The sequence below is a fragment of the Leptodactylus fuscus genome, chromosome 1 (genome assembly GCF_031893055.1).
Source record: "Leptodactylus fuscus isolate aLepFus1 chromosome 1, aLepFus1.hap2, whole genome shotgun sequence".
Lineage (NCBI taxonomy): Eukaryota > Metazoa > Chordata > Amphibia > Anura > Leptodactylidae > Leptodactylus > Leptodactylus fuscus.
Window position 1 is genome coordinate 182,487,210 of NC_134265.1, and position 26,511 is coordinate 182,513,720.

Consider the following 26,511-nt stretch of genomic DNA (forward strand, 5'->3'; position numbering starts at 1 on the left):
GACGGATCGGATGCTATCCCTAACTCCTCTGTGTGATCTGAGTTATCCCTGATGTCAATCAGGGATTCTCTCAGAACACACAAGAGCGGGATTGTAAGGCTCACCATCGCATCCTCAGAGCTCACCCTCCTTGTGGACTCCTCAAAGACCCGTAGGATGTCACAAAGGTCTCTCATCCATGGCCACTCATGGATGTGAAACTGAGGCAGCTGACTTTGTGGCACCCTAGGGTTTTGTAGCTGGTATTCCATCAAAGGTCTCTGCTGCTCAACCACTCTATTCAACATCTGAAACGTTGAGTTCCAGCGTGTGGGGACGTCGCACAAAAGCCGGTGTTGTGGCACATGCAGGCGTTGCTGGAGAGATTTTAAGCTAGCAGCGGCTACTGTCGACTTGCGAAAGTGGGCGCACATGCGCCGCACTTTCACCAGTAGCTCTGGAACATTGGGGTAGCTCTTTAGGAAACGTTGCACCACTAGGTTGAAGACGTGGGCCAGGCATGGAACATGTTGGAGTCCGGCAAGCTCCAGAGCTGCTACCAGGTTCCGGCCGTTATCACAAACGACCATGCCTGGGCCCAGGTGCAGCGGCTCAAACCATATTGCCGTCTCATCGAGGAGGGCATCCCTCACCTCGGAGGCAGTGTGCTGTCTGTCCCCCAAGCTGATCAGCTTCAGCACAGCCTGCTGACGTCTACCAACGCCAGTGCTGCAACGTTTCCAACTCGTAGCTGGGGTCAATCTAACAGCGGAGGAGGAGGCGGTGGCGGAGGAGGAGGCGGAGGAGGAGGCGGTAGAGGAGGAGGAGGAGGGGGGTGTTCTTCTCGTGTCCCTGCCAGGAATGTTAGGCGGGGAGACGAGGTACACCGGGCCAGTTTGGGAAGCAGTCCCAGCCTCAACTACATTTACCCAGTGTGCCGTCAGTGAAATGTAGCGTCCCTGTCCGCATGCACTTGTCCACGCGTCGGTGGTCAAGTGGACCTTTGTGCAAAGCGCGGAACTAAGGGCCCGCCTGATGTTGAGTGACACGTGCTGGTGCAAGGCGGGGACGGCACACCGGGAGAAGTAGTGACGGCTAGGGACGGCATAGCGAGGTGCCGCAGTTGCCATCAGGTCCAGGAAGGCGGGAGTTTCAACAAGCCGGAACGCCAACATCTCCTGGGCCAGCAGTTTAGCGATGTTGGCGTTCAAGGCTTGCGCGTGTGGGTGGTTAGCAGTGTATTTCTGCCGCCGCTCCAATGTCTGAGAGATGGTGGGTTGTTGTAAAGAAACGCCTGATGGTGCCTTTGATGGTGCAGGAGAAGGAGATAAGACAGGACCAGGGGAGGATGAGGTAGAAGTCAACAAAGTGGCGGAGGCAGATGAAGTGGTGTCCTGGCTCGTCCTCTGGAGTGCATCGCCAGCACAGTCAGCAGTGGCAGTGGCAGAGGCAGAGGCAGAGGCAGTGGCAGTGGCGTGAACGGCAGGCGGCCTTTGTCCTGCCGTTGCTGCCTGCCACTGATTCCAGTGCTTGGATTCCAAATGACGGCGCATTGAAGTGGTGGACAGGTTGCTCTTCTCAGAGCCCCTAATCAATTTCGAGAGGCAAATTGTGCAGACAACACTATATCTGTCCTCGGCGCATTCCTTGAAAAAACTCCACACCTTCGAGAAACGTGCCCTCGAGGTGGGAGTTTTTCGGGGCTGGGTACGAACTGGAACATCTTGGGAGATTCCGGGTGTGGCCTGGCTTCGCCTAAGCTGCTGACCTCTGCCTCTGCCTCTAGCTACCCTTTTTGGTGCTGCACCTGCCTCAACATCCACACTACTTTCCCCGCTTGACATCCCCCCTGTCCAGGTCGGGTCAGTGTCCTCATCATCCACCACTTCCTCTTCCAACTCCTGTCTCATCTCCTCCTCCCGCACAATGCGCCAGTCAACTGGATGCCCTGACGGCAACTGCGTCACATCATCGTCGATGAGGGTGGGTTGCTGGTCATCCACCACCAAATCGAACGGAGATGGAGGAGACTCTAGTGTTTGAGCATCTGGACACAGATGCTCCTCTGTTAGGTTCGTGGAATCGTGACGTGGAGAGGCAGGTTGAGGGACAATGAAAGGAGCGGAGAACAGCTCTGGGGAGCAGGGACAGTTTGGGTTATTGTTCTGTAAAGCTTCGGAATTTTGGGAGGAAGGAAGACAAGACTGTTGGGTAATAGGAGGAGAGGAGGCAGAGTCTGACTGGCTGCTGGACAATGTGCTGTAAGCGTTCTCTGACAGCCATTGCAAGACCTGTTCCTGGTTCTCGGGCCTACTAAGGTTTGTACCCTGCAGTTTAGTTAATGTGGCAAGCAACCCTGGCACTGTGGAGTGGCGCAATGCTTGCTGCCCCACAGGAGTAGGCACGGGACGCCCTGTGGCTTCACTGCTACCTTGCTCCCCAGAACCATTCCCCCGACCTCGCCCACGGCCTCGTCCACGTCCCTTTCCGGGAGCCTTGCGCATTTTGAATTCCTAGTTAGAAATTGGCACTGTATACCAGTAGTAAAAATTGTGGGTGCACGTAACCCCAATATATTCTTTGAATTCCCAGTCAGACACTGGCACTATATGGCAGTAGCAAGAAATGAGGGTATTTGTATTCCCAATATACTCTTTGAATTCCCAGTCAGACAATGGCACTGTATACCAGTAGTAAAAATTGTGGGTGCACGTAACCCCAATATATTCTTTGAATTCCCAGTCAGACACTGGCACTATATGGCAGTAGCAAGAAATGAGGGTATTTGTATTCCCAATATACTCTTTGAATTCCCAGTCAGACAATGGCACTGTATACCAGTAGTAAAAATTGTGGGTGCACGTAACCCCAATATATTCTTTGAATTACCAGTCAGAAACTGGCACTATATGGCAGTAGCAAGAAATGAGGGTATTTATAACCCCAATATATTCTTTGAATTCCCAGTCAGACAATGGCACTGTATACCAGTAGTAAAAATTGTGGGTGCACGTAACCCCAATATATTCTTTGAATTCCCAGTCAGAAACTGGCACTATATGGCAGTAGCAAGAAATGAGGGTATTTGTATTCCCAATATACTCTTTGAATTCCCAGTCAGACAATGGCACTGTATACCAGTAGTAAAAATTGTGGGTGCACGTAACCCCAATATATTCTTTGAATTACCAGTCAGAAACTGGCACTATATGGCAGTAGCAAGAAATGAGGGTATTTATAACCCCAATATATTCTTTGAATTCCCAGTCAGACAATGGCACTGTATACCAGTAGTAAAAATTGTGGGTGCACGTAACCCCAATATATTCTTTGAATTCCCAGTCAGAAACTGGCACTATATGGCAGTAGCAAGAAATGAGGGTATTTGTATTCCCAATATATTCTTTGAATTCCCAGTCAGACAATGGCACTGTATACCAGTAGTAAAAATTGTGGGTGCACGTAACCCCAATATATTCTTTGAATTACCAGTCAGAAACTGGCACTATATGGCAGTAGCAAGAAATGAGGGTATTTATAACCCCAATATATTCTTTGAATTCCCAGTCAGACAATGGCACTGTATACCAGTAGTAAAAATTGTGGGTGCACGTAACCCCAATATATTCTTTGAATTCCCAGTCAGACACTGGCACTATATGGCAGTAGCAAGAAATGAGGGTATTTGTATTCCCAATATACTCTTTGAATTCCCAGTCAGACAATGGCACTGTATACCAGTAGTAAAAATTGTGGGTGCACGTAACCCCAATATATTCTTTGAATTACCAGTCAGAAACTGGCACTATATGGCAGTAGCAAGAAATGAGGGTATTTATAACCCCAATATATTCTTTGAATTCCCAGTCAGACAATGGCACTGTATACCAGTAGTAAAAATTGTGGGTGCACGTAACCCCAATATATTCTTTGAATTACCAGTCAGAAACTGGCACTATATGGCAGTAGCAAGAAATGAGGGTATTTGTATTCCCAATATACTCTTTGAATTCCCAGTCAGACAATGGCACTGTATACCAGTAGTAAAAATTGTGGGTGCACGTAACCCCAATATATTCTTTGAATTACCAGTCAGAAACTGGCACTATATGGCAGTAGCAAGAAATGAGGGTATTTATAACCCCAATATATTCTTTGAATTCCCAGTCAGACAATGGCACTGTATACCAGTAGTAAAAATTGTGGGTGCACGTAACCCCAATATATTCTTTGAATTCCCAGTCAGAAACTGGCACTATATGGCAGTAGCAAGAAATGAGGGTATTTGTATTCCCAATATACTCTTTGAATTCCCAGTCAGACAATGGCACTGTATACCAGTAGTAAAAATTGTGGGTGCACGTAACCCCAATATATTCTTTGAATTACCAGTCAGAAACTGGCACTATATGGCAGTAGCAAGAAATGAGGGTATTTATAACCCCAATATATTCTTTGAATTCCCAGTCAGACAATGGCACTGTATACCAGTAGTAAAAATTGTGGGTGCACGTAACCCCAATATATTCTTTGAATTCCCAGTCAGACACTGGCACTATATGGCAGTAGCAAGAAATGAGGGTATTTGTATTCCCAATATACTCTTTGAATTCCCAGTCAGACAATGGCACTGTATACCAGTAGTAAAAATTGTGGGTGCACGTAACCCCAATATATTCTTTGAATTACCAGTCAGAAACTGGCACTATATGGCAGTAGCAAGAAATGAGGGTATTTATAACCCCAATATATTCTTTGAATTCCCAGTCAGACAATGGCACTGTATACCAGTAGTAAAAATTGTGGGTGCACGTAACCCCAATATATTCTTTGAATTACCAGTCAGAAACTGGCACTATATGGCAGTAGCAAGAAATGAGGGTATTTGTATTCCCAATATACTCTTTGAATTCCCAGTCAGACAATGGCACTGTATACCAGTAGTAAAAATTGTGGGTGCACGTAACCCCAATATATTCTTTGAATTACCAGTCAGAAACTGGCACTATATGGCAGTAGCAAGAAATGAGGGTATTTATAACCCCAATATATTCTTTGAATTCCCAGTCAGACAATGGCACTGTATACCAGTAGTAAAAATTGTGGGTGCACGTAACCCCAATATATTCTTTGAATTCCCAGTCAGAAACTGGCACTATATGGCAGTAGCAAGAAATGAGGGTATTTGTATTCCCAATATACTCTTTGAATTCCCAGTCAGACAATGGCACTGTATACCAGTAGTAAAAATTGTGGGTGCACGTAACCCCAATATATTCTTTGAATTACCAGTCAGAAACTGGCACTATATGGCAGTAGCAAGAAATGAGGGTATTTATAACCCCAATATATTCTTTGAATTCCCAGTCAGACAATGGCACTGTATACCAGTAGTAAAAATTGTGGGTGCACGTAACCCCAATATATTCTTTGAATTCCCAGTCAGAAACTGGCACTATATGGCAGTAGCAAGAAATGAGGGTATTTGTATTCCCAATATATTCTTTGAATTCCCAGTCAGACAATGGCACTGTATACCAGTAGTAAAAATTGTGGGTGCACGTAACCCCAATATATTCTTTGAATTACCAGTCAGAAACTGGCACTATATGGCAGTAGCAAGAAATGAGGGTATTTATAACCCCAATATATTCTTTGAATTCCCAGTCAGACAATGGCACTGTATACCAGTAGTAAAAATTGTGGGTGCACGTAACCCCAATATATTCTTTGAATTCCCAGTCAGAAACTGGCACTATATGGCAGTAGCAAGAAATGAGGGTATTTGTATTCCCAATATACTCTTTGAATTCCCAGTCAGACAATGGCACTGTATACCAGTAGTAAAAATTGTGGGTGCACGTAACCCCAATATATTCTTTGAATTACCAGTCAGAAACTGGCACTATATGGCAGTAGCAAGAAATGAGGGTATTTGTATTCCCAATATATTCTTTGAATTCCCAGTCAGACAATGGCACTGTATACCAGTAGTAAAAATTGTGGGTGTATATAGCCCCAATTCTATTGCTAGGGGACTTGCAGGGTATTTCTGGGGTGAAGGTGGGGGGGCACACCGTTGGAACGGGTATCGGGGTATATATCGGGTATACGGGAATACACTGACAGTGTATTCCATTCAGGATCCTGGGAAAGCTGGGTTGCGGCGATTGAGCCCGTCAGTGCCACGTTACACTGACAAGCTTCTCCCTGGAATTTAGCTCTTACAAGAGCTGTTGGTTGTCTTCTCCTTCCTATCCTAGCCTGTCCCTGCCTACCCAGAATCTAAGCCCTAGCTAGCTGGACGGAAACCTCCGTCCTCGGTGAATTGCAAGCTCAGAATGACGCGAAGCTGGGCGGCGCTGTTCTTTTAAATTAGAGGTCACATGTTTTCGGCAGCCAATGGGTTTTGCCTACTTTTTTCAACGTCACCGGTGTCGTAGTTCCTGTCCCACCTACCCTGCGCTGTTATTGGAGCAAAAAAGGCGCCAGGGAAGGTGGGAGGGGAATCGAGTAATGGCGCACTTTACCACGCGGTGTTCGATTCGATTCGAACATGCCGAACAGCCTAATATCCGATCGAACATGAGTTCGATAGAACACTGTTCGCTCATCTCTAATTATGATATTAAGGTTCTCTGTATTTTGACGCTGCAAAGAATGAATCTAATATTGTGGGCCTACTCTTAATTTGTTTTTTAATTGTTGTTATTCGTATTTTGTCCTTACCTTTGCTGAATACATTTACTATTTTTGTATAATTGAGGATGTGCGTTTTTTTTGCAGTTGCTTTTTCTTCTTTTGGTTTACAGGAGGATGCATTGTTCAGACAAGCACTGCTGCCTCTTTACTACTTACCAAGCACAGTACCATACGTTGTATCCAGAGGAAACCCACACAAACATAGGGACAGCATACAACCTCCTTGCAGATGTTGCTCTTGGTCAGATTCAAACCCAGGACTCAAGCACTGCAAGGCAACTGTGCTAATCACTGGGCAATACCTCCCAATCGTACCAGTGTCTGGGTGCTTTCCCACTGTCCTGATCGGCGGGAGGAATGTCCCAGTTTCAACTGATCTGCATCCAGAGGACACAGATGTGTTTAACACAATGGTGAAGCAGGGAGTTGTCTGCTCCCTGCTTCAACATTCTGCCCCTTTCTCTGCTTCGGGAGTAATAGGCATGATGTAGTGAAATAATTTACATTGCCCCTGCAACTCCCTGAAGCCTCTGGGACCATAAACAACAGACAGAATAGCAGGGAAATGAAACAAGTTGAATATTTTTTTTGGGGGGGGGGTTGTTTGTTTGGTACCAGGATAGGGACATAATTGTTGGGAAACATGAAGGTTGAAGATGGGGGAAACTGGAGGAGTACATTAAACTGTGGAACAGCTGGAGATGATCATTAAACTGTGGGGTTAGATGGAGCAGGACATTAATCTGTTGGGCAGCTGGAGGGTGATATTAAACTGTAGGGGGACATTAAACTTTTAATGCAGCTGGAGGGGGACATTATACTGTGGGTACAACAGAAGATGTACACTGTACACTGTGGGAGCAATTAGAGAGGAACATTAGAGAGGAACATTATAATGTTGGGGTATATCATGTTAGGGTGACTGTAGGGGCATTAAAATGTGTGGGAGCATAAAGAGAAATGGATGAGAATGCGTGGAATCAGTGGAAGTGGGTGGAGTTAAAATTGTCACATTCTATCCCTCTTTCTGTCCTTTGAAAGTTGGGAGACATGGTTATTGTCTCCTAATTTGTACCTATTACCAGGAGATCAATATTTGTCAAAGTTTGTAAAAAGTTTGCCTTAGATTTACATGAGTACGTATGGTGGGAAGAAAATAGTAATGTATCCATATAGTACATATAAATCATAAAGCTTTTCCAATTACTTTAGTCCAGATCTCATATTTGTGTTGTGCACTGTGCTATATTAAGCTGCCTAAGACCACACAAAGAGAAATATAGCTCCTAATTGAAAAAAGTGCAGTGGAAACAAAGCAAAAAAAACCATGCAACAAATACACTTAGGGTGCATTCACACTACGTATACGGCAGCTTATTCTGAAAGTAAAACACGTTCAGAATAAGCGGTGTATAGAGCAGCTCCATTCATTTCTATGGGAGCCAGCATACGAGCGCTCCCCATAGAAATGAATGGGCTGCTTTTTTCACTACGAGCAGTAGTGAATAAAAGTTCTAAATCACCTCCTGTCCCTAGAATATATATATAAAAGTAGAAAATCATATATCATAAACCACCGGTTTTTTTTTCAATACAAGGTGATCTAAGCAATAGATATTCCCCAAAATGGTATAACTAAAAAGTACTTCTGGCCCCGCAAAAAAAAACACTCTATGCGTCCCCGTACAGCTGCAGGGTCACCTGTCAATGTGGCCTTGCAGCTGTTGCAAAACTACAACTCCCATATATTAAATATTTTACCATTTTTTGCTTCAAAATTTTTTTTCCCTATTTTCCTCCTCTAAAACCTGTGCGTCTTATAGTCCGAAAAATACGGTAAATAAAATACCATTCACTGGCTTCTTTCACTTTGCTGGGACTGTACAACACATTATTTTTTGCAATGTGCCTCCATGCTGAGATATAAGCTTTTTCCTGATGTGCTAATGAACTATTTGGTGCAACAGGGGCATTACCATTGCTCTCATGGCACCATAATTGGTAGTGCCAGGCATAGAGGGACAGGGTCCTGGAAAGCTTAGGTCTTAGGTGCAATGAGACCAACAGTGGTACCCTGTGTACAAAAGATATCTGATCAGGGATACTTTAATTATAGTGCAAAAAGTGCAGCTGCAGTGGGCCCCATTCTGTCCACATCGCATGATCAGGGTTGAGAGTCTGCAAAAATCATGGTGATTTATAATACTTTTTATTTATTAGTGTGCACTGCAAACACACCATATCTCAGTAGGATGAGGGAGAAGAAGCCAAAAAAAGATGGTAGAGACGTAACTTGGACAAACACAAGCAGGAAACTCACAGTAAGGCTGCATTCACACTGAGTAACGCTGGCGTTTTTTGTGCTTATTTTTGCACATAGTGCCGCGTTAACGCCGCGTATACGCCGTTCAACGCGACCGCAAAATAGTGCAGCATATACGCGGCGTTAACGCGGCATTAACGCGGCGCTATTTGCAAAAATAAGCACAAAAAACGCCAGCGTTACTCAGTGTGAATGCAGCCTAAAAGAAGTGAACAGGAGCTAAAATTTTCAATGCTGCCAAGGACTCATGAGAGAGATATATAATATATGCATGGCCTGGCCGATTGCCCAGTTACCACAGAGCAGATACAAGGCACGCTTGGTTGAAAGCAGGACTTTATGTCTTATGGTGTCCCCTACATCCATGGCGGTGCTGTAATGTGTTGGTACCTGATGGTCTCTGTGTAAGCTGAAGCTACCTTTGTAAAGTAAATGATGTCTCCTTTGCCCTGTAAGCCACTGAGTGACAGCTCTATGGTCTTTTCCCATGAGCTGTAAGTAGAGTGTCCTCCATCTCTATATTTGCCAATAAAGGTTTCATACGATATCTTACACAGACACCCCCTCCCCTTGCTACCTGCCCTCTGTTTTCACAGTCTGAGTTAACTCTTTACAAGCCTTTGCTAGATTACATGTAGTCCATGGTTTTGTGTACAGTAGTAGTGGTCCAGTGCTGTGTAGCGTAGCATTCTGCCAGTTTACGGCCCTTTTATATGAACATAACCAGGCTAAGAAACATGACTGTGTCCAAGTCCAACTGCAGCTCATGCTATTGGAACAACCGCAGCTCTGCTAAACACTATTCACTATATGCTTTGGGTTCTATACACACAAGTCACAATGGGGCCAAGAAATATGGCCGACACAAGGCCTAATTACATTTATATGAAAGGCTCCTAACGTTATTGTAAGACAATTGATGTGCCAAACAGCTTTCACAACTATTTTCCATCCATGGAACACCCATTTTCACAAATCCCTTTTAGTCTATTTGGACATGAAAACAGGCAGAAATCAGTCATGTGAACGCCACATTCACATTAATCGATTTTAATACAGTCGTGTGGTGGCTGCTAAACATCAGCTATCACTAGTCCATGAATATCGTACACTGAATAGAGGCTGTTGCAGGGGTATAGGAGCCAGTACTGCAGACTCCATCAATAATTCTAAAGAAAATGACAGAACATACTGTTTCTTATTTCCATTTCTCATCACTTATAACAGAGCAACACAATGTAAATACTGGTGCACAAGTGAGCATGGCCTTAAAAACAACTTGAAACAGAATGTGTATGGGACTTCAGGCTCCATTTAGACTACAGTTGACTTTCTATTGCTCTGATCCTGTGAATAATTCACTTCACTTCATTAAGTTTGTCTTTGCTCTTTTTGTGAAGTGGTCATAGTGTTTTTATCTTTAATAGAGATGAGCGAGTAGTGAAATATTCGAGATTCGAGATTCGTTGCGAGTAGAGCCTCAATATTCGACTACTCGATCGAATATCGAATCCCATTACAGTCTATGGGAAAAAAATGGTCATTTCAGAGGAAACCGCTATTCGACTAAAGGAGAGTCACCAAGACCACGAATAGCAGGAGGAGAGTGTTTAGGAGGAGCGCTGTACAGTTAAAGCGCATGGACCCCATAGACTATAACCAGTCTGTGTGCTTTAACTGCACAGTGGTTGCGCTGATATTCCGTTCGGGGGGGTCCTCCTGCGGACTCCTTCCGGACGGGAGGCAAGCGCTAATGTGAACTTACTCGTCCTGCAAAACCAGCATTGATTGGCCGAATGCTATACAGTGTACAGCATTCGGCCAATCAACCCTGGTTCTGGAGGAGGCTCGTCTGTGAGGAGGTGGAGTCTAAGATTGGACCACAATGGAGACTGCTGTGGTCCGATCTTAGACTCCGCCTCCTCACAGACAAGCCTGCGGTAGAACCAGCGTTGATTGGCCGAATGCTGTACACTGTATAGCATTCGGTGAATCAACACTGGTCAATGCATCCCTATGAGAAAACGTCAGCTCCTGCATAACGCAAGCTGCCATCTCTCCCGACTAGCAAGGACGAGCCTGCTGCAGAACCAGCAATGATTTGCCGAACGCTATACACTGTATAGCATTCGGCCAATCAATACTGGTTCTGAATCGAATCTTTACTGCAAATAGGAGTAGTATTCGATCGAGTATGAATATTTTGAATACCGTAGTATTCTATCGAATACCTACCCGATCGAATACTACTCGCTCATCTCTAATCTTTAAATATTAATTGGCTGCCTCGGTCATGAGCCGACAACCTTACATCACTTTCGCGGCTAGCTAAAACAAAGCGCTGCCAGGATAACGGGTGTAAGATGGCGATTTTCTCACATGCTTCTACTGCCTCATTCCTTTAAAGGGATTGTCTGGGATAAATTGATATTTCTAATCTAAGCTAAACAAGATCACTCTGGCTCGCAGGTGTGGGCAGCAGACAGACATGAAGAAGAGGGGAATAGAAGAAGGGATAGTAGTGAGCAGGCTAGCTAGGGAAAAAGGGAGGGGGTGTGAATGAGAAAGAGAGTGGGAGGGATTGAGAGTGGGAGGTCGCATAAACCAGCTCTGAGTGAAGCACATGGCATCATGGTAGTTGTACGAAAACACAGAACAGGAAGATGCCTGTGTAAACAAATGCAGAAGATGTCAGGAGATCACAGGGAAACACAGAAATCACTCAAAACACTGCTAAAAGTATTTGGGTGCACTTATTAACCTATTAATAGCACTAACAGACCTTTTTATAAAAATGGGGGGGTGCCCGGAAAACCCCTTAAACTACTGTTTCACAAGGTTCTGCGGCAGCAGAGCTGTCTTAAATGAGATGCAGTAAGGGCCCCTTCACACGGAGTATACGCTGGCTGATTCTGAACATGTAAACGTTCCAAATCAGCAGCATTTAAAACAGATCCCATTGCTTTCTATGGGAGCCAGCATACGTGCACTCCCCATAGAGATGAATTGAAAAAAGCAGCCCATTCATTTCTATGGGGAGCGCACGTATGTCTGCTCCCATAGAAAGCAATGGGCTCTGTTTTAAACGCCGCTGATTCGGAACGTTTACACATTCAGAATCAGCCAGCGTATACTCCGTGTGAAGGGGCCCTAACAGTTGTGGTGTATATTATCAGGTTCTTCGGGTGTGCTTTAAGAGGTTCTCCACTAGGTGGGGCAGCTGAGGTTTGCATTATGAGGTTCTGCACTTATACTCACCTCTCCTTGCTCCCCTGCTGCTCTGTAGAGTCGCTGCACAATGGATATTGCAGAAGCACACATGGGCACAGTAGTGCAGCAGATAGCATCTGGAGATGAGTTGAAACCAGGATATACCACCCGCCAGCTAGGACAGTGGGATAAGTCCCAGAATCCAGGTCTGTCCAGCTAAATAATTTGGCAGGTATGTGTATGTCTTTGTCTTTGGTGTTGAAATTTTGATGTTGAGGATTGTATGATGCCTTTTTCCAAATTATTGCAGAATGAAGGCTGTATAAAAATATATACAATCTTACCTGATAAAAATATATATGTGTTGTTAATTAAATAAGAGGATGAACTAATAAATAAAGTATGAATTTGTGTGATATGCCTAACTGATATTATTTATTTTGTATGAAACAGAAAAATTTAGCAGCAGTAATTTTATATATATATATATATAAAAATATTATATATATATATATATATATATATATATATATATATATATATATATACAAACTTTTAGAAATATATACTATTTCACTTCTTCGTGTGTTTTCAGAAAGGCAAAAAAGCTAAAAAAAAAAGAATATAAAAAGATTTCCCTACTTCAATTTATACCTAGGGCATTTACATTTTGTCATCTCCTTTGGGCAAATTATATTATCTCTCTGTATAAAGGCAAAATAAAAATTCTGATAGTTCAGTGCTAAGGCTTTGTATCTCATTTTTCCTTGAAGGTAATACATGTAGGTTATATAATTCATATAACTTCAAGTTTCTACTGCCATCATGTGGTCACAAACTATAATGTATGATATTATTTGGCTGAAATCTATACTGTGCTATGATAGCAAAATGCCAATAAAGCACACTTATTCATTAATGTTTAGTTTAAAACCTGCCCTATAGCATATTAGCCAGTAGATATAAAAGACAAAGATTGAAAGTCTTCAGTAGTTGGAGCAGTTCAGTAGTTGCAAAGATGATGATAAATAGAAAGCTTTGGAGACTACTTAGGCCTGTTCATCAGGCATGGGATAACACAATATCTGAAGAATCACATATCTATACACAATAGATATAAACAATAGATATGTGATACACATATGTATACACATAGTAACAATGTGGTCAATTTAAAAAAGTGATATAAAACAGAGTTATTAATATAAGGAGTAAAAAAGTACAGAAGTAAATATTTGAGCATTTCTTAGATATAGAGTATGAATGTCCCTCAATTGAGATCGGGTCCATGGTTGTAATACCCTCACCAGTTCTCAGGGCACATTCTTTAAAAGGGTAATCCGCTTTCTAGTACTTGTGGTCTATCCTTCTCTTTGTATGACAATGTTAGTTCATTCTAGGTTTCTGCCTTGTTTCACACTAGTGCCCGGAGTCTGTTCTGAGCTTAAAGCTGTCAGACCGGGTCCGGCCGTGTGCGCCAGTGAGCGATTTATGCTCTCCGCCACGAATCCGTTTTTGTTTTTTGTTTTTTAACAGTACTCTGTGTCCGATTTAAAAAAAAAAAACAGTTTCGTGGCGGAGAGCATAAAACGCTCACCAGCGCTCACGGCCGGACATCTTTCAAACCCTGGGTATGAAAGAGTCCTGCAGGTTTTCGTCTCCTGCCTCTGTTATGTGCAAGAAACGGAAACCTGCATGAATGGAGACCGGGCACAGATGTGAACGAGCCCTTAGGCTTGGTTCACACATCAGTATGTCATCCGTCCGTTTGAATTCAGTTTGAAACTAAAAACGGACTGATGCACATACTGATTGTATACTGACACCTTTTTATGCTGACAGCAAACGCTGTCCATCCCCTAGAGGACAGATAAGGGGATTAAAAGTAGAAAATTGTAAACAGAGTACGGACAGATAAGGACATTTATTATATGAGATAAGGACATTTATTATATGTCCTTATCTCTACTCTGTTTACAATTTCTACTTTTAATCCCCTTCTCTGTCCTCTAGGGAATGGACAGCGTTTGCTATCAGCATAAAAAGGTGTAAGGGCTCATTCACATCTGCCCGATCTCCGTTCTGCAGGTTTCCGTTTCCTGCACAAAACAGAGGCAGGAGATGGAAACCTGCAGGAGTCTTCCTCACCCATTCATTTGAATGGGTTTGAAAGATGTCCGGCCGTGAGCGCTGGTGAGCGTTTTATGCTCTCCGCCACAAAACCAGTTTTTTTCAATCGGACACAGAGTCGGACATGCAGTACTCTGTGTCCGATTTTAAAAAAAACGGTTTCGCAGCGGAGAGCATAAAACGCTCACCGCCGCTCACAGCCGGACCCGGTCTGACAGGTTTCCGTCTTCTGCAGGAAGAAGACGGAAACCACAGAACAGAGACCTGAATGCTAGTGTGAACCTAGCGTCAGTATACAATCAGTATGTTCATCAGTCCGTTTTTAGTCTCAAACTGAATTCAAACGGAAGAATGGCATACTGGTGTGTGAACCAAGCATTACATATAGAATACTATTAGGACATACAAATTTTGTACATATAATAGGTAGATTTGGGATATACTGGTGAAGATACATATAATTTTGTAGTTCTGCAGTCTTAGATATGTAGAATTTTGTAGTCCTGCAGTTGGGGATCTTTATCTTGTCTGCTGTCATTAGATATGGGTAGGTTTTATATTTTCCCTGGTTTCTACAACCAGAAAAAATGGTCCATATCACAGGTGTCAAACAGTATACCCATGGCTTTGTGTTTTGTGGCCCACAGCCCAGGACCGCTTCTGCAATAATAGCCTTAGGCAGCGCCTCATTGCATGAAGTGGTCGCATTCAGGTAGCAGCTGATCAATTGCCCATCCATCCACACTACTGTCCAGGCTGGCCTCTGCTGCCTCTAGGTAGTGCTCAGGGCCGCCGATAGGCCAGTACTACTGCTACTGGCGCCAGGGGCCCGGCCAAATTTAAAAATGGGGGGGGGGCCCGGGCCCCCTGGCGCCGGCAGCAGTCATTGTATGTCCTGTTTGTTTCAACTCAGATCTGCGTCCAGAGGACGCAGATCTGAGTTGAACACATACGTGGCTGAAGCAAGGAGCTGACCTGTGTCAGCTCCTCGCTTCGCCACTGCGTGCCTCTCTCGCTGACACATATGCGGCTTAAGCGAGGAGCTGACACAGGTCAGCTCCTCGCTTCAGCCGCATATGTGTCAGCGAGAGAGGCGCTGTGTCAGCTCCTCACTTCGCCGCTGCCGCCGGCTACCCGGCAGTGTAGACGCAATGTGATGACGTCACATCGCGTCTACAACTGTGCGCCAGTAAGAGAGAGAGGCGCGCAGAGAGCAGCGGGGGAACGAGGAAAAGGTACGTGTAATGTGGATTATGTGGAACGTGAAACTGGGGGCAGATGAAGGAGAGAACGGCATGACACTGGGGGCAGAGATGGAGGGACATGAATCTGGGGGCAGAGATGGAGAGGACGGCATGACACTGGGGGGCAGAGATAGAGGGACATGAATCTGAGGGCAGAGATGGAGGGGACATGAATCTGGGGGCAGAGATGGAGAGGACATGAATCTGGGGGCAGAGATGGAGGGACATGAATCTGAGGGCAGAGATGGAGGGGACATGAATCTGGGGGCAGAGATGGAGGGGACATGAATCTGGGGGCAGAGATGGAGGGGACATGAATCTGGGGGCAGAGATGGGGGGCATGAATCTGGGGGCAGAGATGTGGAGACATGAATCTGGGGGCAGAGATGGAGAGGACATGAATCTGGGGGCAGAGATGGAGAGGACATGAATCTGGGGGCAGAGATGGGGGGCATGAATCTGGGGGCAGAGATGTGGAGACATGAATCTGGGGGCAGAGATGGAGAGGACATGAATCTGGGGGCAGAGATGGAGGGACATGAATCTGGGGGCAGAGATGGAGGGACATGAATCTGGGGGCAAAGATGGAGGGGACATGAATCTGGGGGCAGAGATGTGGGGACATGAATCTGGGTGCAGAAATGGAGGGGACATGAATCTGGGGGCAGAGATGGAGGGGACATGAATCTGGGGCAGAGATGGGGGGACATGAATCTGGGGGCAGAGATGGGGGACATGAAACTGGGGGCAGAAATGGAGGGGACATGGATCTGGGGGCAGAGATGGAGGGACATGAATCTGGGGGCGGAGATGGAGGGACATGAATCTGGGGGCAGAGATGGAGGGACATGAATCTGGGGGCAGAGATGGAGGGGACATGAATCTGGGCGCAGAAATGGAGGGGACATGGATCTGGGGGCAGAGATGGAGGGGACATGAATCTGGGGGCAGAGATGGGGGGACATGAATCTGGGGGCAGAGATGGAGAAGACATGAATCTGGGGGCAGATGAAGGGTGTATATGAAGCTGGGGGAGAGACGGAGGGGGGACATATAATTTACGGGTGACTGTAGGAGGATTATATAGTGTGCGGGCACATGAAAAATTAATGAGTGGGCGGGGTCAACATAACAGTGGGTGGGGCTAAATTTCCCGCGGCGCGCAAAGCTTGGTTCTTCAAAAGTTGGGAGGTATGGGTACAGGGGGCAATGGAAAGATGTTAGAGGGTGGACGGGGGGATTGTTGGGACATTGGGTGTGCGGCACTGCGGAGAGGGAACTGGGGCAATAATATATAATATATAAGTTTTTAGCTGGAGAATAATAATGATGTAGGCTATGTTACTAGCATAGCAGCCTGTTTGGGGGTGGGACTTTCACTTTAAAGGAGTATTCAAGTTGCGTTTTTGGCCTCCCTTGCCGGGATACGTTGGTAACCAGTCACAATTAGCTCCCCACTTATCCCTGCACGGAGAACTGCAGGCCCCCCTTTTTTTTAATGGCCAGTTCTTCGTGCAGGGATAAGTTGACAGCTGATTCTGACTGGTTACCAACGTATCCCGGCAAGAGAGGCCAAAAACGCAATGTGAAAAAGCCCTGAGGATTTATTAGGAGGGCTCTTATAGATGGTGTTGGCTCTCTATAGGCGCTGCCACATGTAGCAGATTATACCTGCAAATAGAATCTGATTAAGCCTTGTAATGCTGCTAAATAAAGGGAAATGTAATACATAATTGGTATGACGCAAAATAAGGTTGTTTTAAAATGGCGGGGGGGGGGGGGGGCAGACACTTAGGCTGTATGGGGCCCCAAAATTCCTGATGGCGGCCCTGGTAGTGCTACATGTTGTGTCATAATGTTAAAGAATTCCAGGATGTTACTTTATGTCCTGGTGCTCTTCAGCATCTGGTACAGTACGCCCTGCTGTTGGCAACAGAGGCCAGCCTGGACAGGAGCATGGATGTGTAAGTAAATTATTGGCCGCTAGTCATGTGCTGTGTGGGGGCAAAAAAGGGGGGTCATATACTGTGTGGGGGCAAAAAAGGGGGTCATATACTGTGTGGGGTCCAAAAAAATGAGGGCCATATTTTGTGTGGAGACTGAAAAGGGGGCCATATACTTTGTGGGGGCCATATACCATATTGGAGCAAAAATAAAGGGTCATATACTGTATGGTGGTCATATACTGTGTGTGTGGGGGGCGGGGGGGAAATAGGGCCATATAATGTGTTGGGGGCTAGTAAGCCACATCACTTTGTTCTATCTTCAGCCTTAAGGTTCCCAGTATGCTATAGCTGGGGAGTGCTGTGGACCTTTCAACCACAGACAAAGCAAATAGCTATAGAGTTCACAGCAACTGGGCCCCTACACCAGATGGCCTCATAGGCTAGGCCCCAGAGTATAATAATCGGAGGGGGTTGGGGGATACCAACGTAAAAAAACACTGTCACTTACCTATCCCTGGCCCGCTGCACTCCTCGGTGATGTCTGCCATCTTCGATGACATCCAGGACATCACATGACCTGGGACGCAGGCCCCGATCACGTGACATCAGGGACGTCACACAACTAGGCCTGAAGCCTGTCTGGAGTCCGGAGAGGTAAGTAACACAGTTTTTTATACTCATTTACCTCTCCTGGGCCTCCAATCATTATACACGGGGGTTTGCAAAGACCACCGAGTCTAATAATAGTGTTTGTGGGGCCCGCAGCATCACTTACTGATCCTTGCCCCAGGCCAGGATCAACTCTCCAGGTTGAACTCATTTTGAAAGGGCTGTTGTTCAACCCTTTAACATTCAGTGAAGATACATGTAGTACCATGGTAATAAATAAGAGAGGCTTAATGTATCAAATATATATCTCCGATGCCAACATAGTAGGGGTGGAGAACCTATACTGCAAATATCGCACATTGCAAAATATACAGTATGTCTAAGCATTGAACATAAAAATAAAACTTACAAACAAAATACAAGTTAGAGATTAGAACTAAAGCAACATTGTGGCAAAATGCATCGAATATTCATGTGGGGGAGGGGCATAAAAAAGGAAGTTAACACCAATGTAATTGCAATGTATCTACATTTATAACATGTAAACAACTTGCCAATAATATTGAAGGAAAAGGTCATTCCTGAGCTTACCTAACATAGAGAGTTGGGGAACCAACTTTATGCCAGTCCTTTGGGACTTGAGGAGATCGGGCAGACTTTCCCGAAGACATGGCCTTGTATTCTGGTGGTAAGCATCATCTTTGGAGTAGAGAGAGCCCCATTACTATGGAGGACACATAGCAGAATGTGCCATTCCGGAAGATCAAAAATTTAGTTAGTAATCCTAATAGATAGCGGATATCATTGTCTCTCAAGACCTTGGTGATGGTGGTAAGTCCTCTTCTCACCTGATAAATCCAGGTAAAGAGAGATGGAGGAACATGGCACGAGCAGGGAACCACATTTCACACAAGCCTCAGAAAGGAGAGTGTCCTTCATATGATAAAAATGGATGTGGACCAGTTTATCCCTGAAGACATCTTCAGGAGCAGATTGAGCCTTAGGGATTCTGTCAGCTCTATCTATGGTTAAGTCCAATTCCGGCAGACTTGGGAGGATTTTATTAAACATGCGTTTGATATAAACAGACAGTTTAATTGAAGCCATATCTTGATGATTTTAACGTTATTGCATCTTTACCTGTCTTCATCTTTTGTAGCTTTAATTTTTTTAAGCGCAGGACCATAATTAGCAAAAGAAGAGGCAGATGAGCAATTGGGGTCTCTCTTAAGTCCCTCTTTGTATTTAGTTGAAGCAGTGTCATGTGAGATATCTGCTTCGTCTAAGGTTATACTGTCCAGTGAAAGGCCAGGAGAACCAGATGGTGAGATCTCTTGAGAACATGTGTGTTTATTTTTTAAGAAGGACTCTTCGAGTGGAAGTATTTTCTTCTTAGTCATAAAGCATCAAGTATGGATACCTATATATGACCAAAATCGCAAATCATTAGAACAAAACTGGCTATGGCAGAAAAGGCATGTATACAATGTATTAGAATATATTATGGTATACCTCAAATCTAGAGCTTACAAGGGAAAGGAAACCAGTATTTACCCCTCCCCAATGTACTCTACACAGCTTACCTATTCACTTTTCACCATCCTCTGTGCATTCATGTCTGGGATACTACAGTCATGGCCAAAAGTTTTGAGAATGACACAAATCTTATATTTTAACATGATCTGCTGCCCTCTGGTTTTTATGTGTGTTTGTCAGATGTTTTTATCACATACAGAAATATAATTGCAATCATATTATGAGTAACCAAAGCTTATATTGACAGTTAGAATGAGTTAATGCAGTGTTGACCCTTCTTCTTCAGGACCTCTGCAATTCTCCCTGGCATGCTCTCAATCAACTTCTGGACCAAATCCTGACTGATAGCAGTCCATTCTTGCACAATCAATGCTTGCATTTTGTCAGAATTTGCAGGTTTTTGTTTGTCCATCCGTCTCTTGATGATTGACCACAAGTTCTCAATGGGATTAAGATCTGGGGAGTTTCCAGGCCATGGACCCAAAATCTCTATGTTTTGTTCCCTGAGCCATTTAGTTATCACCTTTGCTTTATGGCAAAGGTATTACTTGAAACATATTACTTGAAACCATTGGCCTGCTTAATAATGTGGAACATCCATCTAAGGCTGAGGTGCCATATTGCAGAAATGCAGTTTTTGTTGTTGCAGATTTTGCTGCATTTTTTTAACAAAAACCTACAAAAATAAGGGGACATATATAGGGAGTGTTTATACTTCTAACTTCTGATCAATCCACTTCTAGCTTTGGCTTAAAAAATGCAGCAAAATCTGCAACAAAAAAAAAGAAGAATTGTCGCAATTAGGGCCTCAGCCTTAAGAAGCATTTCCTTTAATTGGGCTCACCTGGTAAACTAATTATCACAAGTCTTTGAGATTGATTTCAGTGATCCAAAGATCCCTGAGACACAACACCAGCCATGAATTATATTGAAAAACATAAAATTGCTGTTTTGTGATATTGTATTACAAAGTGATGTCCTATGTTTGTCTTTGAGTAGCTTCTCATTGTTATGGAAATTGCAACCCTGAAGGATTTTGTGATATTGCACTGAAAATGGTTACTTGAGAAATTGGAATCATTCAGGCTTACTTAAGGGTGGACACATCTGTATCTTGTATTGACAGGCACCAGAAGGAAAGGCATTAATGGGACATTGGTCTCCATGCAAATGACTCCTTTGGAACAAAAAAATATATTTTGCAGACCAATTATAAATTTGCCAGGTAAGGTACCAAGTTAAACCTTATTTTAACTTTATGAAAGCCAGGGTTGTGTTAAATTGAAATATATTCCTACTTTAAACGCAAAAGAACATGTGCAGACTACATGTATTAGATTTCTATAGACTTCTTCCTAAAAAGCAGGACTTAGGGGCTGTTCACACTACCTTTGTTAAAAATCCATCGCAAAACACGAACTGATCCTTCAAAAATCCATTAAAAATCCCGTTAATCTCAAAGGGATTTGTTTCGACTTTTGTTAGCATCCGTTTTCGTATAAACTGCCACAGGTCCCATATTTTGGGTGTGCAGTACTTTTGGCTCTATTGAAAATAAAAGACGACAGATGATATGTGTCCGCTATTTTGTTTACATTAGTGTCTATGATTGGCGGATGTATGATGAATTGTAAATGACGGTTGTCCGTTATTCCATCTGTTACTTCTGGACGTTTTTTCTTTACATGTTCAGAAAGCAGATAAAAAGGACTGCATAATAATGGACATTAATGGACGTTAATGGATATATTTTCTTACATTTTTACAATATTTTTTTAATAGGTCCATTTAATGATACATTAATATTTGGTAGTGTCCCTATCATAATCGATTTTCAATGGTAGTGGGAGCCTAGACTGTTTTTAAATATCTCAGATACTTGAAAGGGGTACAGCTTTAGTACCTATAACTGCAGATATCAAGAATACGGTGAGAGAGCAATGTAAACCTCTGATCGGTTGTTATGGAAACCTGAAGTAAAGCTGTGCATATGTTACCTTGAGTAACAGGGTCACCCTACTGTGTTGATCCAGAGGAAGGCAAAAAAAAAACATGAGGCTTATGTCCATATCAGGGGAAAAATTCCTTCACGACTCCAATCTAGAAATCAGTATAAAATCCTGGATCAACTTTTCCTATACAAAATCTAGAACCCATAATCTGTAATATTATTCTGTTGGAGAAAGGCATTATACCCTTTCTGTAATACTGTACTGTGTCCTTGTAAGGACAGACCAGAGAGGTTTATCATGATCTGACAGCCAAAGAAAACAGAACAAGCAGCTGCAGGGAATTCTGTTTACTCATAGAGGAGGTGATTCGGGTAAGGGGGTTGCCACACATTGTAGTTGATATGTCTATAGCCATATTTAGTCATCAAGCCATTGGTTCTTTCACTTTTGTATAAGTGGAGCTTGGGACATATGAATTCCAAATCCCTGAGCACCCTCTAGTGGCAGCTGCAGTAAGGCAAAATTGTATCATTTTGTACAGTTGTGCGAAGGGAATGACGAAAGCTCTGTATCCGAAAAATAAATTAAATATAATTAAATTAGGGTTACATAGGGATGCCCTAGACCACCACTATGAAACCCTTTACCATATGGAATAAGATAACAATACAAGGACCTATATCTAGTTATGTTTCATGTATATTAATTGTGCGAAGGGAATGACGAAAGCTCTGTATCCGAAAAATAAATTAAATATAATTAAATTAGAGTTACATAGGGATGCCCTAGACCACCACTATGAAACCCTTTACCATATGGAATAAGATAACAATACAAGGACCTATATCTAGTTATGTTTCATGTATATTATAAAATGTGTTAAAAGCTTAATCTTCCAAGATATCCAGAAACAATAAAAATTAACCCATAACCATGCTAGAAAACCATGCACACTGTATATGAATAATAGCCTCTTCATTACCTCAGACCACCAAAATATTAGGTATTGAAAGGGATATGTCCCTTTAAGTTTTCCAATGACTTCAGCATTACACACACACAAAGTATGAGGAAGAGGCTTTATTGATATGAGTTAGTAAATATTTGACAGTATGTTTACTTAATCATCACAATGTCACTAAGAGCGGCCAGGAAGAATTCAGCCCTCAGTGTTATTAACTTTTGGAGACACAGATACCTTGCTCCATTGAGTACTTCGGACTTCAAAAAGATAGTTACCTCACCATGTGTAGTTTGGTTAATCTTTTGGAATAAGGGCTGTTTTGTACAAAATCTATTGACATACATCTTTATCTGTGGCCTATTTTTTATTACCAAGAACAGTTTTTGCCTCGCTAGACTATCACCGTTCATATAAGGTAAGTTTTATTGTAAATCATAAATGTATCTATTTTATAGTTTGTATATAACGTTGCTATATTACATGGCAGTCTGTGAATGGTGGTTACTGCACTAGCACCTCCAACAGCCAACCATTAAGGCTAAGAGATGGCGGTAAGAAAGAGCAGGCACAAGGCATAACAGGGATCAGTAGTCGGTAGCTAGTATGACAAAACCAAAGTGAAGGCCATTCAGACCTCCACAGGCTCCAGGTACTAGGTGTGACCGTAGACTCAGCACCCTTTATAGTAACACTGCTGTGTGTAGGAATGAAGAGTGGAAAGAGCAAGAAAACCTAGAAAATATTTAAGCCTAGAGGCAGGCACAGCTGCAAGGTATGTGATAAAAATTCTGGGTTTAAATATCCTCTAGGTAACATTATATGGAAACATCACTTCCCAGGGCAATACAAAGCAGCCTGCAGGACTCTATTATAGTCTGGCCATAGAAAGGACATATTTATTCCTGATTTTCTGGTAGCTAAAGGGACATACAAGGAGAGATATCTGCAACATTTAGAATAACATTTTCCATGCAATGTCTAGTGTTGCATACATATTTTATAAGCTGTATCTATATATTTATCTATATATTTCTCATCTGATAGCTAATTTAAGGCACCATGCCATCTGAAAACTACCTATTTTATAAAACAAGTTTTGTATATTAAACATATTTTTTAGGATTTGGGATCTAGTAAACATACCTGCATAAAGTATATCTACTTTCCCATAGACCTAAACAAGTGGTCTCCACTCTATTGCTACCTATTCCCATGAGACTGCTGTAAAGCACATCAATATATGCTGTGAAAAGAGAAGCTCAGAAAAGATGGCAGCCACAATACTCATGGGCAGAAAATGGAATAAAAATCTATATTCAGAAAATAAAAACAGTTTAGAAAAAATGTATATAAAAATCTGATTTTAATAAATAAATTAGCAAAAATGGTGATTCATTCCATTTAAACTTTATTACTATAATAGTCTATTACACAGTCCATTAACTAGGCCAACGATGTTCCATATAGTTACCACTAGCTATTGATCAGATGATAAACATGCAAGCATAAAAAGTCCAAGATGTAACCCAGCATGTAAAAAAGATGGAGATTATTGTCAGCACATCACCCTGTGTAAACAGAGATATTCTACTGATAATCAATAGAAATGAATGGGGAGGAACAATGGCACTAGTGATTGTTCATACCTCAGGTTCCTTTGCCATTTTCCATTAATCTATGCTCATCTGCCTGCATAACAGACTAACAAAAGATTTAGTACCGAAGCATGTTAGATGTGCAGTTAGAAATCATGGGGTCCCATAGCAAAAATCCCAATTGGGACTGCTCTTTAAAAACAAGTATGGTAAAGTACCTCAGTAGCTGTAGAAATAATGTTTATTTTTTATATTTTTAAGTAAGCGCGATTTGAGAACTTTAAAATAACTCTCAACAACAATTCACTCCCATGGGAGCACTGAGCAGCCTTATGTGGGCAGATTTAGACTCGCAACACATTGTGATTGGGTCACACCTGTGACCTATAGTGTTAGCACTGCTGGGGTCAGGATAGTGTTCTGCTCAATAACAGGGCAATGAAGAGCTGTATGTCCAATGGCCTCTCTGTGATGTATATAAAGCTAGTGTCTTTTTATCCTATCTTTTATCCTACCTTCTAAGATGATTTGACTCTGGAGCTTTTTATTCATTGCTGCCTGTTATGGAGAACTTTGTGGCCAGGCCGCAGAATAGGGCATTGGACTGTTGGACACCACTACTGGTGCCTGGCTGGAACACTGCTTCAGTCCCCTTGTGATGACTCCTGCCTGGAGGTATCTCAGATGTTACTAGTTATATGCTTATCAGTAATAGACAGTGGAGGATCCATTGCTGTTACAGTCCACATCCAGTAAGAGGAAGACAACATGTCATTTCTAGTGGGCACCCCAGAAGTTGGCAAGAACATCAAAGTAATGATTCCTTTCCCATCATGCTCCCTCCCAGCTTAGTGAAGTGGTAGAGACTTGTTAAAAGTAAATGTTTTCTTGCGATATTACCCCACTGGATTGCCACTGTCAAGAAGAATATTTGGAGAAAATAGTTAATTGTTTTCTTCTTTTTGCTTCCAAGGATTGTGTCACTAAACTGGATAAAACACGATAATAGGTCTGAGGAAGATAAAAATAGCTAAAAAAAATATTACACAAATAACCAGCATGTGGGCAGCACAGTAGCTCAGTGGTTAGCACTGCAGCCTTGCAGCGCTGGAGTCCTGGGTTCAAATCCCACCAAGGACAACATCTGCAAGGAGTTTGTATGTTCTCCCCGTGTTTGCGTGGGTTTACTCCGGTTTCCTCCAACACTCCATAGACATACTGACAGGGAATGTAGATTGTGAGCCCTATATGGGACAGAGACTGTCATTGTCTGTAAAGCGCTGCGGAATATGATGGCGCTATATAAGTAAGCATAATAAATAAATAAATAAAATAAATGAATAATAAACCATCACAAAAGTTAATAAATGATGGTTTATTAGTTTATCATATAAAACCCAAGTTGATACAATTAAAATTAATAATTCTTAAAATTGCTATGAAGGGAGTCTTCAACCAAAGAACAGTTGTAAGATTGGAAAAAGTGTCAATGGCTCAAATGTTATCCAAACTACCACATGATGAAGCTTCTCCTGAAGTTTCTTTTTATTCATCTTTTTTTTTTCTTTTTTTTTTTTGGGGGGGGGGGTTAACCAAGCATTGGTGCCCTTGTTTCATTTGATTGTGGGACAGAAGTTAATAGCTTTCTTTGGATAGAATTGCTGGATTTTGTATATCTTCCTTTTGCCCTTCTATTATACTACCATGCCACCCATTTGAGGCACTTAGCTTCTTGGTCTACACTTTGAGCCTGCTATAGTTGGACAGAGGTGAAGAAGCTGTGGTTGGCATCTATACATTAAATATTCTTATCTGGAGCCCCTAGAGAGTAATTCAACCCAAACAACTTTTAGGCCTTATGGCATTCTCTAAAGACATATGGTTGACGGGGTAGAGTGAGGTATCAGTTGGCTGGGTGACTTGGCAGGTCCCCTGACAGTTACATTCTCCCATTTAATACACTTCACATTCTACCTTCCACAACAGATCCTACAGTTTAGCTCTTCCATATTAGGTACATCTCCCCTAACAACCCCTACAGCTTTTGAACATCTTTGATTGATGAACCGGGTATTCCAGGATTCATCTATTAAAGCTAGTAAGACGTATCTCTTAAGCTCTCGATGCTCACAATATTGAGAGAACCATATTAAAGGGGTTGTTCCATAACAAGGATCCTATCTATACTGCTAGTTTATGTGGATTTAAGACTTTTTCTAAATACATTGCTTTATCAAAACTGGTTTGTTTGGCCGCTATCTTAATTTATTCACTTAATTGTTTACACTGGTTTCTATGACCACGGGCCCCGGACCATGGGC

General features: G+C 42.8%; 2 protein-coding genes across 2 annotated transcripts in view; both read left to right on the plus strand.

Moving 5' to 3' along the window:
• Positions 1-22,923: 22,923 nt before the first annotated feature.
• Positions 22,924-26,511, plus strand: part of LOC142211209 (stimulated by retinoic acid gene 6 protein-like) — a 58,769-nt gene continuing 55,181 nt past the window's right edge. Inside the window, exon 1 of the mRNA XM_075280361.1 lies at positions 22,924-23,010. The gene's annotated coding sequence lies outside the window, so the exon portion shown is untranslated. The remainder of the gene's footprint in view (positions 23,011-26,511) is intronic.
• Positions 24,243-26,511, plus strand: part of NCBP1 (nuclear cap binding protein subunit 1) — a 278,082-nt gene continuing 275,813 nt past the window's right edge. The window contains exon 1 of the mRNA XM_075280360.1: positions 24,243-24,246. The gene's annotated coding sequence lies outside the window, so the exon portion shown is untranslated. The remainder of the gene's footprint in view (positions 24,247-26,511) is intronic.